At 35.5% G+C, this 17,223-nt stretch overlaps 1 long non-coding RNA gene across 2 annotated transcripts; it reads right to left on the bottom strand.

The window, feature by feature from the left end:
* Positions 1-10,288: 10,288 nt before the first annotated feature.
* LOC107901058 (uncharacterized) lies at positions 10,289-16,237 on the bottom strand. 2 transcript variants are annotated; one of them, XR_005914802.1, is made up of 6 exons: positions 16,031-16,234; positions 15,733-15,884; positions 15,562-15,606; positions 12,775-15,454; positions 11,479-11,538; positions 10,289-10,659 (listed from the first exon to the last, which is right to left on the bottom strand). It is a non-coding gene; the product is annotated as an uncharacterized lncRNA (long non-coding RNA). The 2 variants fall into 2 exon arrangements; XR_001685107.2 differs by having other exon boundaries at positions 10,362-10,659; positions 15,388-15,454; positions 16,031-16,237.
* Positions 16,238-17,223: the final 986 nt, after the last annotated feature.

Here is a 17,223-nt window from a genome sequence, read left to right as displayed (position 1 = left end):
GAATCGTGAAGAACGGGGCTCTCCTCTTGTGGAATCATAGTCAGAATCTTTCAAGGTTTTGAGGTAAGTGATGAACGCTTGAATTGAACTATTTTCACTTTCGTGGGTTCGGTTTAATTGTGAATTAAGACTTATTTTTGAGTTCGTATTATTGATTTCTAGGTTCTGGTGTTCTTAGGAGTGGTTTCGCATCAAAGCCGTACCAGCTGTGTACTCTTAACATAAAAAACCTGAGTTTCAGTGAAAGCCGAAAAAGTATTCTATCGATGCCACACGGGCATGTACCTGATCGTGTGGTTGGCCGTGTGCGAGACACGACCGTGTGTTTGACGAAGGCGTGGCCATGCGCAGGACATGGCCGTGTGATGGTGTCAGTGTGGGTGTGTGGGCTACAGGGTGTGTGGGTTTTGGGCCAAGCCATGTAGGCCATACGGGCAAGGCCAATCTAGGTGTGTGGGCCACACGGACATGTGGGCCCATAATTCTGTAATTTTCTCTAGGGTCATACGAGTTGTTTTGATCAACTATGGGCCTACTGTAGGGTCAGTAAGGGCTAACCAAACCTTATTTTGTGTACTATGATATTCTGATATAAAACTTGGATGATTTATCGATCAACTATACAAGGGTTCATCGGAATAACATTGTTTTCAAAATCCTTCCTTGTAACACTCTTGGATTCAGCCATAACATATAGGTCGAATTTGGAGTGTTAAATTTAGTGGTATCAGAGCTAGGTTACAAAACTCGGGCTGTGAATTTTGAGTTTCAAAATTGTGTTTTGAAAAAAAAATTGGTTTTTAAATGATTTGGATGATTCTAAGTAATTATGTGGTACACCTAGTCTCCAGCGTCGATCCTATAAATATTCTGAACTTAGATGGAACTTTCTGCAAACATTGTAGTTAGTACTTTCTAAAACTGTACTGAGTTAAGTTAGAGATTGAAACCTCTTAAATACTTCTGAACTTCTGATAATTTAAGCATAAAATATCTATTAATAAACACTGGAACTAATGCAAAAAAATTTATAATATAGATAAAACTGAAAATACGATGAGCGCTCGTGGAACTCACGATCCTAGTATTCGTGGGCGCGACAGGCACCGTACGGGGGCTTGAGCTGAGTCTTCCTCTCTAGGTAGTATGCCAAATTTAGACATGAGTGAGACACCGGTTTCACTTGCTACTGGGACTTGGTCTTAAAGCCGTTCGGCTGGGGATGACGCACTGTCTCAAGCCATGTTGGGGGTGTTGGAGAGGGTCACTGGTCCCTATTCCAGATCTGGGGGCCGTGGGTCCGCAACTGAACGACTCTGGTCCAATAAAACTGAGTTGTTTAGGGGTTTCACTAGAGTCGCCCCTACTGTGGCCGAATATTGGTTGGAGGCCACCGAAAGGATTATGAACGACATTGATTGTACTCCTGAGCAGAAATTAAAGGGTACAATCTCTTTGCTTCAAGATGAGGCATATCAGTGGTGGTTGACGGTTGAGGAGGGTACTCAATAGGATTGTCTGAACTGGGATTATTTTAAGATTGCCTTCTAGGGGAAGTATGTGGGCACAAGCTATGTTGACGCTCGTAGGCGTGAGTTCATGAATCTCACGCAATGTGATAAATCTGTGGTTGAATATTAGGTCAAGTTTTTAAGGTTGAGCCACTACGCTCGAGGCATAGTGACATCTAAGTATGATAAATGTATCTGTTTTGAGGATGGTTTTAGGGATAGTTTGAGGGTTTTGATTGCTCCATAGAGGGAACGAGAGTTTGCAGTTCTTGTGGATAAGGTAAAGATCGCCATGGAGGTTAAGCGCATAGAACGCCAATTAGGGATCGAAAGAGAGGCAAGAATAAGAGGGATTCGAAGCCCTCTAGTTCAGTTCAGAGGCTTAAGAAACGGGCCAGACCTGATGGGCATGTTAGAGTAGGGGTTGTTGTTGCTCATACTAGGGTTTAGCCTTGTGGTGACTGTGGTAGGCGCCATCCAGGCGAGTGTTGGAGGAGATTAGGGGCTTGTCTGCAGTGTACATTTTTAGAGAATCGAATTAGAGAGTTTCCACATCATGCTGGTCAAATGCAAGCTTTAGGACTGAGTTCTATTCAACCTAAGAGGGTAGTACAACAGCCACCTAGAGGTCGTAGACTGGCTAAGGGTGGGAATGGTATGGGCCAAGAGCACCGGGCAGAGGTGCTAATCAGACGGAGGTGAGACGATCTGCACTGGTTTATGCTGCTCGACGTCAAAAGGATAGAGACACTCCTGACGTGATCACGGGTATATTCTTAATTTTTGATGCTCCATATACTGCTTTGATAGACATAGGTTCTACTCATTCTTATGTAACTAGTACTATTTTCGAGAACTTAAGAATTTATGTTGTGTGCACTTCTAGTGAGATTACTGTATTGAGTCCGTTGGGGCAGTTTGTTCGAGTTAACAGACTATATAGGAATGTTCCGTTAGAAGTACAAGGGACTGTATTTCTGAAAAATTTGATGGAGCTACCGTTTAGGGAGTTTGACTTAATTCTGGGTATGAATTGGTTGGTTGAGCATTGAGTTAGTCTGGACTGTGCGACTAAAAGGGTTGTGCTGAGGACCGTGATTGATAAAGAAATAATTGTGATCGGTGAGCGGCGAGATTATCTGTCTAATGTGATCTCCGCTCTTGTGGCTGAGACATTGGTTCGAAAATGATGTGAGACGTATTTGGCTTATGTTAGTGTTTCAGTTTCTGGGGATTCTTTTGTCAGGTATATCAAAACAGTGAGAGAATTTTTGGTTGTGTTTCCTAAGGAGTTACCGGGTTTACCTTTGAGTCGAGAAGTTGAGTTCGGTATTGAGCTTCTACTGGGTACAACTCCGATGTCTATCACTCCATACCGTATGTCACTGAAGGAGCATACAGAGCTTAAGGCTTAACTTCAAAAGCATTTAGATCGTGGTTTCATCCGTCCTAGTGTGTCTTCGTGGAGGGCACTAGTTTTGTTTGTAAAGAAAAAGGATGGTACCATGTGGATGTGCATTGACTATCGACAGTTGAATAAACTGACTGTGAAAAATAAGTATCCACTTTCGAGGATCGGCGATTTGTTTGATCAGTTCTGAGGGGCTGCAGTGTTCTTGAAAATAGATCTCCGATCTGGGTATCATCAGCTTAGAGTTAAGGAAGTTGATATTCATAATACGACATTTAGGACTCGTTATGGGCACTACAAGTTCCAATTTAATCCCTTTAGTCTAACAAATGCTCCGGTTGCATTCATTAATCTGATGAACTGAGTTTTTTAGCCGTATCTGGATCAGTTCATTGTCTTCTTAATTGATGACATTTTGGTGTACTCTAAGACTGAGGATGAGCGTGATGGGCATATTAGAGTAGTGCTTCAGATACTCCGAGAGAAATAACTCTACGCTAAGTTGAGCAAGTGTGAGTTCTGGTTGCGAGAGGTAACTTTTCTTGGGCACGTGGTTTCTGTCATGGGGATCCGAGTTGATTCTAGAAAGATTAAGGCTATGTTTGATTGGAAATAGTCTAAGAACATATCTGAAATCTGTAATTTTCTAGGTCTTACGGGTTATTATCGATGTTTTGTTGAGGGGTTCTATCTGATTGCAACTCCTCTAACTAAGCTTCTGCGCAAAGGTGTTCTTTTTGTCTGGACTAATGCACAACAATCGAGCTTCATGAAAATCAAGTCTATTTTGACTCAGACTCTTATTCTGATACAACTTGAATCTGGTAAAAATTTTGTGGTGTACTGTGATGCCTCGCACGTCGATTTGAGATGTGTACTGATGCAAGATGGTAAGGTTGTGGCTTATGTGTCCCATCTTCTTAAGTTATACGAGGGGAATTATCTGACGTATGATCTCAAGTTAGTTGTTGTGGTATTTACGTTAAAGATCTAGAGGCACTATATATATGGTGAGAGGTGTATTATCTACACCAATCACAAAAGCCTCAAGTACCTCATTACTTAGAAGGAGTTGAATCTAAGGTAGTGCGATAGATTGAGCTGCTCAAAGATTATGACTGCACGATAGAGTATCATTCTGGTAAGGCCAATGTGGTGGCCGATGCTCTCAGTCGTAGAGCGATGACTGATTTGAGAGCGATGTTCGCTCATCTTAGTCTGTTCGATGATGGGGGTCTATTAGCCAAGTTGCAAGTTAAGCTGACTTGGATTGGGAAGATTCGAGAAAAGCAGTTAAGGGATGAGTTTTTGGTTCTGTGATTTCGTCAGGTTGAGAGTGGCAGTATTTCTAATTTTGGACTGAATAAGGATAGAGTTTTATGCTTCCGAGGTCGAGTTTATGTACCGAATGATTCTGATATAAGACAGTCGATTCTAAAATAGGTGCATAGTAGTCCATATGTTATGTATCCTGGTGGTAATAAGATGTGTCAGGATCTCTGTGAACTGTACTGGTGGTCGGGTTTGAAACGAGAGGTAACGGATTTTGTTGCTCGTTGTCTAATATGCCAGCAAGTTAAGGCTAAGCACCAGTTACCTTCGGGTTTACTACAACCCGTTAAGATTCCTTTATGGAAATGAGAACGAGTGATGATGGACTTCGTTAGTGGGTTGCCCTTGACATCCAATAAGAAGGATTCTGTTTGGGTTATTGTGGATCAACTGACCAAGTCCGCTCATTTTATTTCGGTTCAGACAGACTACTCTTTGCAAAAGTTAGTGAAGCTCTATATCTTCGAGATTGTAAGATTGCATGGGGTTTCGGTTTCAATAATCTCTGATAGGGATCCTCATTTCACTTCTCAGTTCTGGAAGAAATTACATGAGGCTCTGGGTTTGAGATTGGACTTCAATATTGCGTTCCATCCTCAGATCGATGGTCAATCTGAGAAGGTGATTTAGATACTGAAGGATATGTTTCAGAGTTGTGTGATTGATTTTCGAGGTAGTTGGGAGGATTTTCTACCGTTAGCTGAGTTCGCCTATAATAACACTTTTAAGTCTAGTATCTAGATGACACCTTACGAGGCTTTGTATGGTCATAAGTGTCGTACTCTGCTATGTTGGACTGAGTTGGGTGAGCGACGGGTTTTGGCTCCTGGGTTGGTTTTTGAAACTGAAGATAAGGTTAGGCTGATTCGGGACATTTGAAAGCGGCTTCTGACAGACAGAAGTCCTATGCGGATTTGAAAAGGAGAGATAACAAATACTCTGTGGGGTGACTTCGTATTTCTTAAGGTATTTTCGTGGAAGAAAGTTCTGAGGTTCGATTGTAAGGGTAAGTTGAGCCCTAGGTTCATTGGGCCGTATCAGATTGTGAAGCGTGTGAGACCGGTCGCTTATCAGTTGGAGCTACCTCTAGATTTGGACCATATCCATGATGTGTTTCACATCTCAATGTTGAGGCAGTGTCAGTTTGATCCATCTCACGCTGTCTCTGTTGATGAGATTGAGGTTAGACTGAATTTGACTTTTGAGGATGAGCTGGTTCAGATTTTGGATTGAGATATTAAGGTCCTGAGGAGGAAGTTCATACCGTTAGTGAAGGTTCTGTGGCAAAATCATGGCACTAAAGAAGCCACGTGGGAACCTGAGCACTTGATGCGTCAGCAGCATTTTCATTTGTTCGGATCAAGTAAATTTCGAGCTGAAATTTCTTTTAGGGAGTAGAGTTGTAACGACCTGTATATTTTAAGTCTGTTTTGTAAAAAATGTCACAAATGTGTATCTACTTCAGTGGTTAAGTGTTCTAGGTGTGTGTGTGTGTGAGGTCTTGGGTTCAATTCCCACTTTTGGCAAAATTTTGTTATTTTAGATCCAAGCCTTATCCTTGTTAAGTGGGCTTATATAAAATCGTCTGTTAATTCATATCAGAATGAGCCTGCTGGTTCGAGTGGTAAGGAGTTAGTGTGTTGGAGATCTTGTGTTCGAATCCTTGTATGAGCGTGGGTGATAAATTTTTAATTCGAGTGTTTGTTAGAGGTTGGGTGGAACTAAAATTCTGAGATAGTTGAGTGTTAATGGGTTAGTAGGGAGGAATTTGGGGGATATGTTGTTATATTTTTTTATTATATTATTTTTTCTCCCTTCCAAATTCCCAAAATTTGACGTTCTTTTCTTGTTGACTGAAAAAATCCTCTGTTTTCTTGTTTTTGAAATTTTGTGGCAATCCTGTCATTCAATCTCGGTATTTCAATTTTTCGGTATTTTTGTGCGATTTGGTAAGTGTAATGGGTGAATTTCATGTGGGTTAGGGAATCGTTTTTAAGTTATTCTAAATCGATTATATTATTTTTTTGTCCGTTAGTTGATTTTTAGTTTTGGCAGCCGTGAGTCGTGAAGAACGGGGCTCTCCTCTTACGAAATCATAGTTGGAATCGTTCGGGGTTTTGGGGTAAGTGATGAACGCTTGAATTGAACTGTTGTCGATTTTGTGAGTTCAGTTTAATTGTGAATTAAGACTTATGTTGGGGGTTCGTATTATTGATTTTTAGGTTTTGGTTATCTAGGGAGTGGTTTCGCATCAAAGTCGTACCAAGTGTGTACTCCTAACATGAAAAATCGAGCTTCGACGAAAGTTAAAAAAGTATTTTGTCGATGCCACACGAGCGTGTGCCTGGCCGTGTGCGAGACATGGCCGTGTGTTTAACAAAGGCGTGGCCATGCGCAGGACATGGCCGTGTGATGGTGTGAGTGCGGCCGTGTGAGCCACACGGGTAGGCTAGATTTGGTGTGTGGGCCACACGGGCATGGCATAGCGTGTGGGTTTTGGGACAGGTTGTGTGAGCCACACGGGTACGTGGGCCCACATGTCAATTCTGTAATTTTCCCTAAGGTCGCACTGGTCGTTCCGATCGACTGTGGGTCTACTGTAAGGTCGGTAAGGGCTAACCAAACCTTATTTTGTGTGCTATGATATTCTGATAGACTAATCTGAGTAGGATATTAAATGTATTTCTGACTGTACTATTTAAGTATGTATGTTAACTGTATACAAGCATGTTAAGCATGTTAAATCTGTTATTTCTATATCTGTATTATGTATCTGTGTTTGGGGTGGGGCTTGTATATGTGGAGGAAGTGATCTGTATGGCGACACTTTGCCTATATTCTGGTAACTTGACTACATATTATATGTGATGTGTCGCATCGACACTATATGGTGTGTAGGGATGGGTGGGTGTTTTGAACCTCACATGGTGTGATAGGATGGTCGGAGATGGTGTGTAGAGGATGGGGGTAAGGCTCACTATATCTATTCTGATTATCTGATTCTGATAGCTGTATCTGTTATAGACTTAGGTCCAAATCTGTATCTGACTGAACATGAAATTCTGTTTATGTTGCATGTCTATTTCTGTTGGCTTACACACCGAGTTTACGAAAATTCACATCTGTTTGTCTATTATGTTCAGATAATCTACAGACTTAGATGGATTGGTGCGGCGGAGTCTCACGGTGACCACGAGTTCGTGAACTATTCTAAATAATGGTTTTTATTTGATTTAAGGATTATTTTCTAAGAGTTTTCTAATTATTAGACTCTCCGGACTGTTTGATTTTTATTTTGGTTTTGGATGCGTTTTAACTCGTATTGCGACGTTTAACTAAAATCACAGTTTTACGAAAATAAAGGTTTTTCTGAAAATACGAACTGAATTTCCAAAATATAACGGTTTCTAATATTTCCGCTATAAATTATGTTTTGGCAAATTAATTAATTAAATAACGCTTTCAGTAATAGTTATATAAAACATGGATGATTTATCGATCAACTATACAAAGCTTTATCGGAATAACATTGTTTTCAAAACCCTTCCTTGTAACACTCCTGGATTCGACCATAACGTCTAGGCTGAGTTTGGGGTGTTATATCAAACAATAAACCATAAACCCTAAACTTAACATGAACCTCGAACCCTAAACTCTTAATTTGAACCTTGAACCATAAACCCTAAACCTCAAACATTGAACCCTAAACTAAAAGGACAAATTTAAGGTTTAGGGTTTAAGGTTTAGGGTTCAAGGTTTGTGTTTGGAAGTCAGGGCTTAAGATTTGAGGTTTGAGATTCAAGTGAAAAAAATACAAAAATTATGTATCAATGACATTAAAAATTTTCTAAAAATATTATTAAATAATTAAAAAGGATACAGGATGATGTAATGCCCCCATTTCATATAATCCGACTAATATGAAAATCAATAACACCCTAATACTATTTGTTGAGTTACATGTAATCCATTAATAAACTTAGAATGATTGCTTAGATAACAATGTCAAAAGCTTGAAGAAATACATGCACTAACATGTTAGAGTATGCCCAAAGACCAATCATGAGATGAATGTAATCACATACTCGTTTTACCTTATTTGTTAATATAAGACATTGCCATTGTTATTTCAGTTTCTTTTTCTGTGTGTACAAATAAACTAATTAATAGTAAAGTCTTGAGAATAATATGATTATTCTTAAAAGGTCCTTAGTCAAGTATTATTTTGGGTTTGGTCAATGATAATGCATTGAGACTAATGTCTAGTTGATTGAGGTCAAAATGTTTTCATTGACATAAGGATGTCAAAATTGATACACGAGTATGTGTTAGAGAACAACATACTAGACTGACCCGCTATAAGTATGGTTCTTAGATTATTATGTAATAGTCATAACATTACTCATAGTGATAACTATGTATGTGATCCTCAGACTTGAGATCATCATTGTCCCAACATAGTAAGTTTTATATTTTGACACAGTCAAACATCTACCATAACAAGTTATACTATTTGATGTTTGGTATGTCGCAATCTATGTAGAGAGATATGGTTGATCAAGATAGGATTTGTCCCTCCTACATAATGGGAGCAATATCTTAGGCCTCTTGATGGAGTGAGACTAGAAATGCATGGTCATGCTCGAATAAGTTGATATGAGATATCACATATCAACTAAAAAACTAAATTAATTTAATTTGATAGTTAAATATTGAACACGTTATATGTACAAACTTGTTGTACACAAATAGAGAACATAGATAAAATTAATATATGAATTTGATTCATTCAAAATATTAATTGCATATAGTGTACTGAAATTATTAATATAAAAAATTATAATAATTAATTTCGGTCAAAATATAAAAGGCATGAAAATTGATATTCTTTAGGAAAGAATAAAATTTATTTTTCTGACTTCATTTGTTTCTCTAATAATAAGGGAATAATCCTATTTTATTTCTGATATGTGATATCAAAGAAAATAAAAGGAATATAATCCATTAGTGTGTTAGGTTTACCAAGAAAACAATATCAAAAGGACTAACACCCGTTTTTGATTTCTCTCTCTGAAAAGTTTAAGAGAATTTTGTTGTTTTTTTTTTTTTTGATTGGGGAGATTACGTAGAGGCAGAGACGTTATTGTTGTGGCTTGGGATTGACATCGTTCAAAGGAGTCATATCAACAACGTTGTTCGTCACTTTTCCAGTTTCAAAAAAGTATACTTAATTTCGACCATTGTTTCAACTCAGTTCGTTCCTTATACATGAACCCATAGTTGATGATTGTTAGAAATAATTTTTTCGCTCCACCACGAGGTATAGATCTAACATAACAACCTTATAGTTGAACATATGAACCTTATAAGCAAGAACTAAAAGTGGAACTTTTTTTTTCCTCTTTATCATTTGACATCTTGTCTTAATAGAAACAGAAATTTTTTTAATAATTGTAATAGATAAATTAAAACTTAAAACTTTATAAATGAAAGGTAGTTAAAAGGCATACATTGGTGTCTTTAGCACTCAATTAAAATATTTCAGTAATGACTCAAATATACGCTCACTTCTACAAGATCGATTCTAATTTCTTAATTTTTAAAAAAATATATATATCTATAAATTTTAATGGTTGATGACTTATTAAAACACTAAAAAAGACAAAATTCCATCGACCCATTCATGATTATAGCATAAAATTTAAATTATAATTGAAAGGATCATCCTCCATGATTAATCATGAAAATGAATACAAATGCATGTAAGTTTAAAAATCTTTATAAGATTACAAACCCGGAGAACATTTATATATATTTAAACTTACAACATTAAATTTTTTTTTAATTTTATATATCAGTAAATTCGAATATTTTCTATATAACTTTTCTCGGCAAATAAAAATTTTATTTAAAGAGGCACAAAAGCCTTAAAGAATATTTTTTTTTTATACCTTTAACCTCCTTACCAATCAAACAAGGAATGAAAGATAGACTAAAACTTGAAAATTTAATGAATACCTTTTGAGTAGCATTATAGAAAAATAACTATGAAATTCTTAATTAACATGTCATAAAACAATAAAATGAAAAAGTATGCTAACCAAACAAAAAGAAACATGAAAACTTGTCATACATATTGAATTAATTATACATTAACTACAAATAAATGAAAACTTATTTAAGAGCACTTTGAAAGATTATTGTTAACTGCTATAATGTATTCGTCCCTTTGGCCGAGTGGTTAAGGCGGGTGCCTGCTAAGTACATGGGGTTTCCCCGCGAGAGACGAATTATTAAAATTTTCATGTTACCAAAACACACAGCTCGCAAAGCCAAATCTTCTGCCACAAAAGGAACTGCTAACATCCAAAAAGATCTGGTCGCCATACTTGTGCTCACTATTATCTGCAAAACCAGACATTACTGCTATGAAGTAGGGAAAGTGGACTTACACAGAAAGCTATTAAATATTGGACCAAGCATGGTGCAGGTTAAGAAATATTATAGGGATTTTTGTTGTTGTCAAAAACACACATTAAAGCACACATTTATATGTAAGTTAAGGAACAATTGTTACAGCTGAGGCCATAAAATCTTAAGACAATTGACAAGCAAATATATTCATGCTGATAAAGCCATCTATTGTCCTCATCTTTATGTTCTCATCCACATGCTTCAATGGTTTCTCCAAAAACTATATTATGAATCTTAAGAACACTAGAGCAAACAAGTAAAAATCAACAGCAGTTTTAACAACTAATTTCTTCAGCACCTCAAGCAGTTTAGTCATGGAATTACACTCACATTAGCTTCTAATAAAAGGTTGGGATCAATCATTTTGGATAACATTTAGCTAAAATTGCTCAGGCCCCTAAAGCAATTAAGCAGAGCACCCCACAGGTTAAAAATTGCTCAAGTTGATCCTATAACAGCAGAACCTACAAATTTATGTATATGGATAACATTAGCTGTAAATTATCCAAGGCAAATCATTAGAAAACCAAAATTGGATTAGCCTCCACCAATCTAATTTATCCATAGCTGTAGTTATCAGATAATGTTGTTAGTTAAAATATTTAAGTTCATAATAATTTCTCCAAAATATATTAATAGTTCGCTTTCTTCCATACCCAGAAAAGAGCAGTCACTCATTTACTTCACATTACGTTACCGTACCGTATAATTAGGGAAGCATAACGTTTCCAAGAGTGAAGAAAACCATACCCTAAACAACAGTGCATTTCTCACCGGTGGCACTGGCTTGGTTGGCTTGGCATTTGATACCTGAACAATCAAATTTAAGTAAACAATCGGAATTACTAAACCAACAGAAAAGGAAAAAAAAAATCACAGAACGAATAAAAACATAAATTCAAGATGACAGATTCACAGAGGTGCATGATGTGATTCCTACAAATTGCACAATTATCCACGACAATATTTGCCTGCCCATTAACCAAATCAGCATAAAAAGAATGCGTTTTTTTCTTTTAAAAAATAGAACTTATCTATGGGGAGATAGAGGAAGTGGATAGAGACTTAGATTAAGCACCCCAAGACCAGAGAGAAACAGCATTCCACTTTCCGCTTGGGCTTCTTAGTGGAGGAGGAAGAAGCACTGCTGCTTGAAGCCTCGCCGAACGGGACCATCACAACATCGGAGGTCTCTTCTCCCTCCACTAACAACCATCAAAACGGGAGCGGAGATCGCCAAACCTCCACCGTCAATGGCCCTTACCCCTCCCAATGTTCAATAAGAATAGTCACGTAGAAAACTTAAGGGAAAATTAAAAAAATTTAAACTTTAAACATTTAAATAATTCATTAAAACATACTTGAAGTTAATTTGGAGTTAAAAGAATAATTTTAAAATCATATTGAAACATTTCTCAATAATTTAAATAAGCTTAAAACATAAAATAGGTTTATGGAGATCTAAAATAATTAACAATTAAGTTGCATACGATACGTACGGGGGTTGCAAGTCTCGAGGCTAGACTTGCAAGTTTTACTATAGAAATTTAATTTTGATGTTTGTAAATCTCAAGATTTAAAGAATAAATGTCAAAACCTTGAGTCCCTAGAACAAAAACTGAGTTTTAAAACAAGTAAATCTTAAGACTAATGTGTGATGTCTTGAGACTTAAAATAGGGGTCCTTAAAAACAAGTTAAAAACACTTCAAAATAATTACAAATCATTCCATATTCATTTAAACACATCACAAGACTTAACATTTAAATATTTATACCTGAACATAGAAATAACATAAAAATTTCTCAATATCACTTCAAAGGAATTGTGATGACTTTAAACCATTATGAACCACCTCAATCCACATTCATCATCCTCAAAAGAAAAGTAAGCATGCATGTCTTCAAATGATCAAAAGAATAATAATATAGTGAAATACCAAGTAGAGTTTCCAAGCTCAATTTTAAATAACATTCATATGAAATTAACATATTTAAATGTAAACACCCTAGTATCTGTCATAAACTAAAATATGCAACTTTCATACCCTTGAAGGTCTCAATAAAAGTATGATGTCTAGAATTTTACTTGGCTTCAAGAATCCACGAATAAAACATCTACGCACAAAAACTGCAACGTGTACTCGTATCCATATATCGTTCATCAGCATCGTTTTATGGGCCTCTGAATGTTATTGAAATGTAGATAAATGATTTGTACTATTGTTGAGTATTACTCACTTGTTGTGAGTTGTGATTGACATGAATCCTATTATTCTTTGTTGACAGTAACTTTGTTCTGTTAAAACCATTTGGCATGTCAATCGTACCCTATCCTACATTCATCAGTTCATTTATTTATTCCATAACAACACTCAATATGATTCCTATTACAAATCAATCCACTTTATCCAATTCATAAATAATTAAATGTTTAAATTATACTAAAATAAAATCATACGAACTTACCAGGGCTAAAATGTAGAAACAAAAAAAGTTCAGGGAGTAATGCACAACCTTCTATTTTTCACTATTATCAACTTGATCTTGATCTAAAATATAATTTATTTCGATTAATAATGATGATTTCATATATTATTCAATTCAGTATATATAATGCCTTATTTTCAAATTTATACATTTACCCTTAATCATTTACATTTTTTTCAATTTAGTCCTCAACATTAAAACGAGCTTAATTTCACAATCAATTATCAAACCTTTGTGCAGAATTTATCAAACCATACAAGCTAAAATTTCTCAAGAAAAACATGTTTAATTTAATTTAATTCCAATTAAATCCCTAATCTCAAAATAACTCAAATTCAGTTTATAAAATAGTTCAAATATCTCATTTAACTTCAAACTAAAGCATAAACATCAAGAACTTCAATGGTAACTTTTCTAAACTTTGACAATTCCTCTAAATAATCCTTGAGCTAATTAGATTAAACTATAACTAACTCAAAAATACTAAATTTACAAGAAACAATTAATAAAATCACTTAGATGCATGAACCATAAAGAACCGAACAACCAAGCTCCATCAATGACAATTTCTTTTTCTACTTTCAGTAAGAGCACCCATGAAGATGTCAATTTCTTTTGTTTTACTTTTACGTTTTATTATCATTTAATTAATATAATTACTTAATTACCCTTATTTTATAACTTAGCAATCAACTAAACTTATCCCATATTGTTCTATATCGTTTAATTACCACATAGATTCATCAAATTACATTATACCATCCTTTTAATACTTTTAGCTATTGGAACTAATTTTCCAAGCTTTTACAATTTAATCCTTTTTAATTAATTAACTATCTAAACAATAAAATTTCATAACCAAAATTTAATGTCATTAATGACTTTGTAAATATTAAATAATTAATATTTATGAACTCACACGTCGAAATTGTGGTCTCGAAACCACTATTTTTTTACACCATTGGAAATTGGGCTGTTACAACTCTCCCCCTTAAAAATTTTGTGCTCGAAATTGTTACTTGAGAATAAATTTGGATACCGCAATCTCATTAATTCTTCAGTTTTCCAAGTAGCTCCCTCTACACCATGTCGTTGCTACAGAACTTTTACTAACGGTACTCGTTTATTTTAAAGTTCTTTCACCTTACGAGCTAAAATCTTCACTGGTTCTTCAGAATACGACATATCCGATTATAACTCAATTTCACTGGAAGTAATCACATGCGAAGGATCTGATCTTGTACCACCTCAACATCAAAACATTAAAAATATTATGAATTTTCTCAAGTTCGGGAGGTAAAGCTAACATATAAGCTACTAGACCAATTCTTTCAATGATCTCATACGGTCCGATAAATCTGGGACTCAATTTCCCTTTTTTACTAAATCGAAGCACTTTTCTCCACGGTGAAACTTTTAAAAACACACGATCACCAACAACATATTCTATATCATTTCTTTTCAAATCTGCATACAAATTCTGACTATCAGATGCAACTTTTAAACAATCTCGAATAATTCAGACCTTATCTTCAGTTTCACGAATTAAATGCCAACTAGATTAGATTCACTCAGCTCATACCAATAAAGTGGTGTTCTATATTTTCCTTCGTACAAAGGTTCAAACAGTGCCATTTTAATACTAGACAGATAGTTGTTATTATAAGCAAATTCAACTAACGACAAATATTTTTCCCAGTTACCTTCAAACTCAAGATTACAACATTGTAACATGTCCTCTAGAATCTGAAACACCTATTCTGATTGTTCGTCTAACTATGGATGAATTATAAGTATATGTCATTTTTAAAGATATTTAAAAAATAAGCTAACTTTTTTTATATATTCAAGAGAATAGGCCATTTTTTGTTTTACAAAGTGAAAACGTGACCTATAGGACGTGCTTTCACTTCGTAAAAAATTGTTTTTTTTTTGTTTTTGCAATTGGAAATTAGAGTTTATAGATTTATTTTTGTCTGTGTTTAAGATAGACATTGTTATAGTTTTAAAGTATGTTTGCGGTCAATTTTTCTTTCTTTTCACTTGTTAAAAATCATAACTTTAGTATTTTTATTCATCTATCTTGCTTTCATTGTTGTGCTTTCCAAGCTTTTGCAAGAAAGCATGGGTTTTTATTCACTTCTCTTTAAGTTAATGGTTTATCTCTTTACCTGTTTTTTTTAAATAGCTCTGTTTGTCAATATCGATTATTTGATGTGCGATCTGGGCATTATGGACCTACAAGAACAAGTGGGTACATGAAAAGTAAAGGAAGTTCGGGTTAGAAATAGCAAATTTTGTTAGAAGCTATATCAGTGAATTGGATGGTCTGAACAAAGTCTTACCTATTAACTTGTTGGGGGATGCGAGATGGAAGCCACCGGAAAATCCTTTTGCCAGAATCAATTTCGACGCAACATACAAAACGTTAGGAAAAAGATCATGTTTAGGGCTGGTGGTTAGGGGTTCAGATGGAAGAGTTTTCGATTCAAGAATTGTTATCAATGAAAACATACCTTTGGCTTTTATAGCGGATGCCCTGGCTTGTGCTCAAGGGATTCAACTAGGACTAGATCTAGGTGTTACTATCTTGGAAATAGAAGGAAATGCCTTATCTATAATAAAAAAAAGCATAGCGGATGGTTGAAGATAAATCGAAAATCCATGCCTACAATAGAGATTATTAATGGCTTAGTAGAGGGTTGTAGATATGCAAGTTTAAATATGGGGATCGATCTAAAAATGGAGCTGCTCATCTACTTGCTACAGAAGGTTTGAGAAGAAGGGAACAATAAGATATTAGTAGAGGAGTACCTGTTTTCACAGAATGGGAGGTGGAGTGAGATCAGTTGTGAAGCTTATCTTTATGATGATTAGCGGGACTGCTATGCAAATCTAAGAGTTGAGGGGTCTGGAGAGAAGAAATGAGTAGATGAATAATTATCTAGAGCTTTGGAAAAAGAAACGATTAATGTTGAAAAATTTTTCTTTATTGTTTTTGAAGAGTCGTGCCATATTAAATTGTAGCCGATGCAATTAGGAGGCTTCTAGAGCAACTCTTGTTTTTTCTGGGTTAGGCTATGTTTTATTGGGCCTATTTATTTTGTTATGTTTTATTTTGGGCTGTACTCTATTTTGGGGTTTTTTTAATAAAACTCAGCTAATTATATTAAAAAAGAGAGAGAGAAATGAATAGAATTAGCTAAACCTTAGGTGGTTGGTTGATGGAAGTGTTGTTTGGTTAGTTTTTGGTATAGGGACTAAATCATAAAAAGTGGACTAAATTGAATATACTTAAAAATTTAGGATTGATGCTCCTAAAGAAAAATTTAGGTAAGTGAGACCGAGAGGATATCTTATTGGGTACCAATTTGTTAGTCATGAATTAGTTGGTGAGGTTGAGAGATAAACCAGACTAATTTGTTTGAGTTGGTAAAGTTGAGGCTGAGAGGTAAAATGGAACCAATTTAGGAGTTTAAGTGGTTTAGATCCATAATCCAAAGATTAATTAGCAACGTGCAAGTCAATTGGCCGCTATTTGCTATTTAATTACTGTTTGTTTAATTTATTTCTTTTCCAATTTAGTCTCTTTTTTTGTTTTAGGTAACTAATTAGTTTAATTAAACCTCAAATTATGCATTATTGTAATATAAAAAGTTGTGAGTAGCTAGCTAGATTCCTTCATTGCATACTTGTCAAGTAAGAATCATAAAATCGCTGAATCCTTTGGGTCCGATCCTTGAAATTCTCTGTTGTTCCATTGTAACACTATAAATATTACAACCGACCTGTTACACTTGCAGATACTGCTATATTATTGATTGTTGTAGTGTTGATTCTCAGCCCGATGCACGCATGCTGGGGTGTGTTGTCATGAAGCCTGATAATGTGAGTAAGTCATTGTGTGTAATATGTGTATGATGATACATATGCATGATGGGATTTGAAAATGAACTTGATTAGTGACTATTTGCATATGTGTCCTTAATGCAAGCCTGCTTAAGGGA

This window comes from Gossypium hirsutum, chromosome D06, assembly GCF_007990345.1.
Source record: "Gossypium hirsutum isolate 1008001.06 chromosome D06, Gossypium_hirsutum_v2.1, whole genome shotgun sequence".
Taxonomy (NCBI): Eukaryota; Viridiplantae; Streptophyta; class Magnoliopsida; order Malvales; family Malvaceae; genus Gossypium; species Gossypium hirsutum.
Note: the sequence above shows the minus strand (reverse complement) of the source record. Positions and strands in the feature narration are given on the sequence as shown.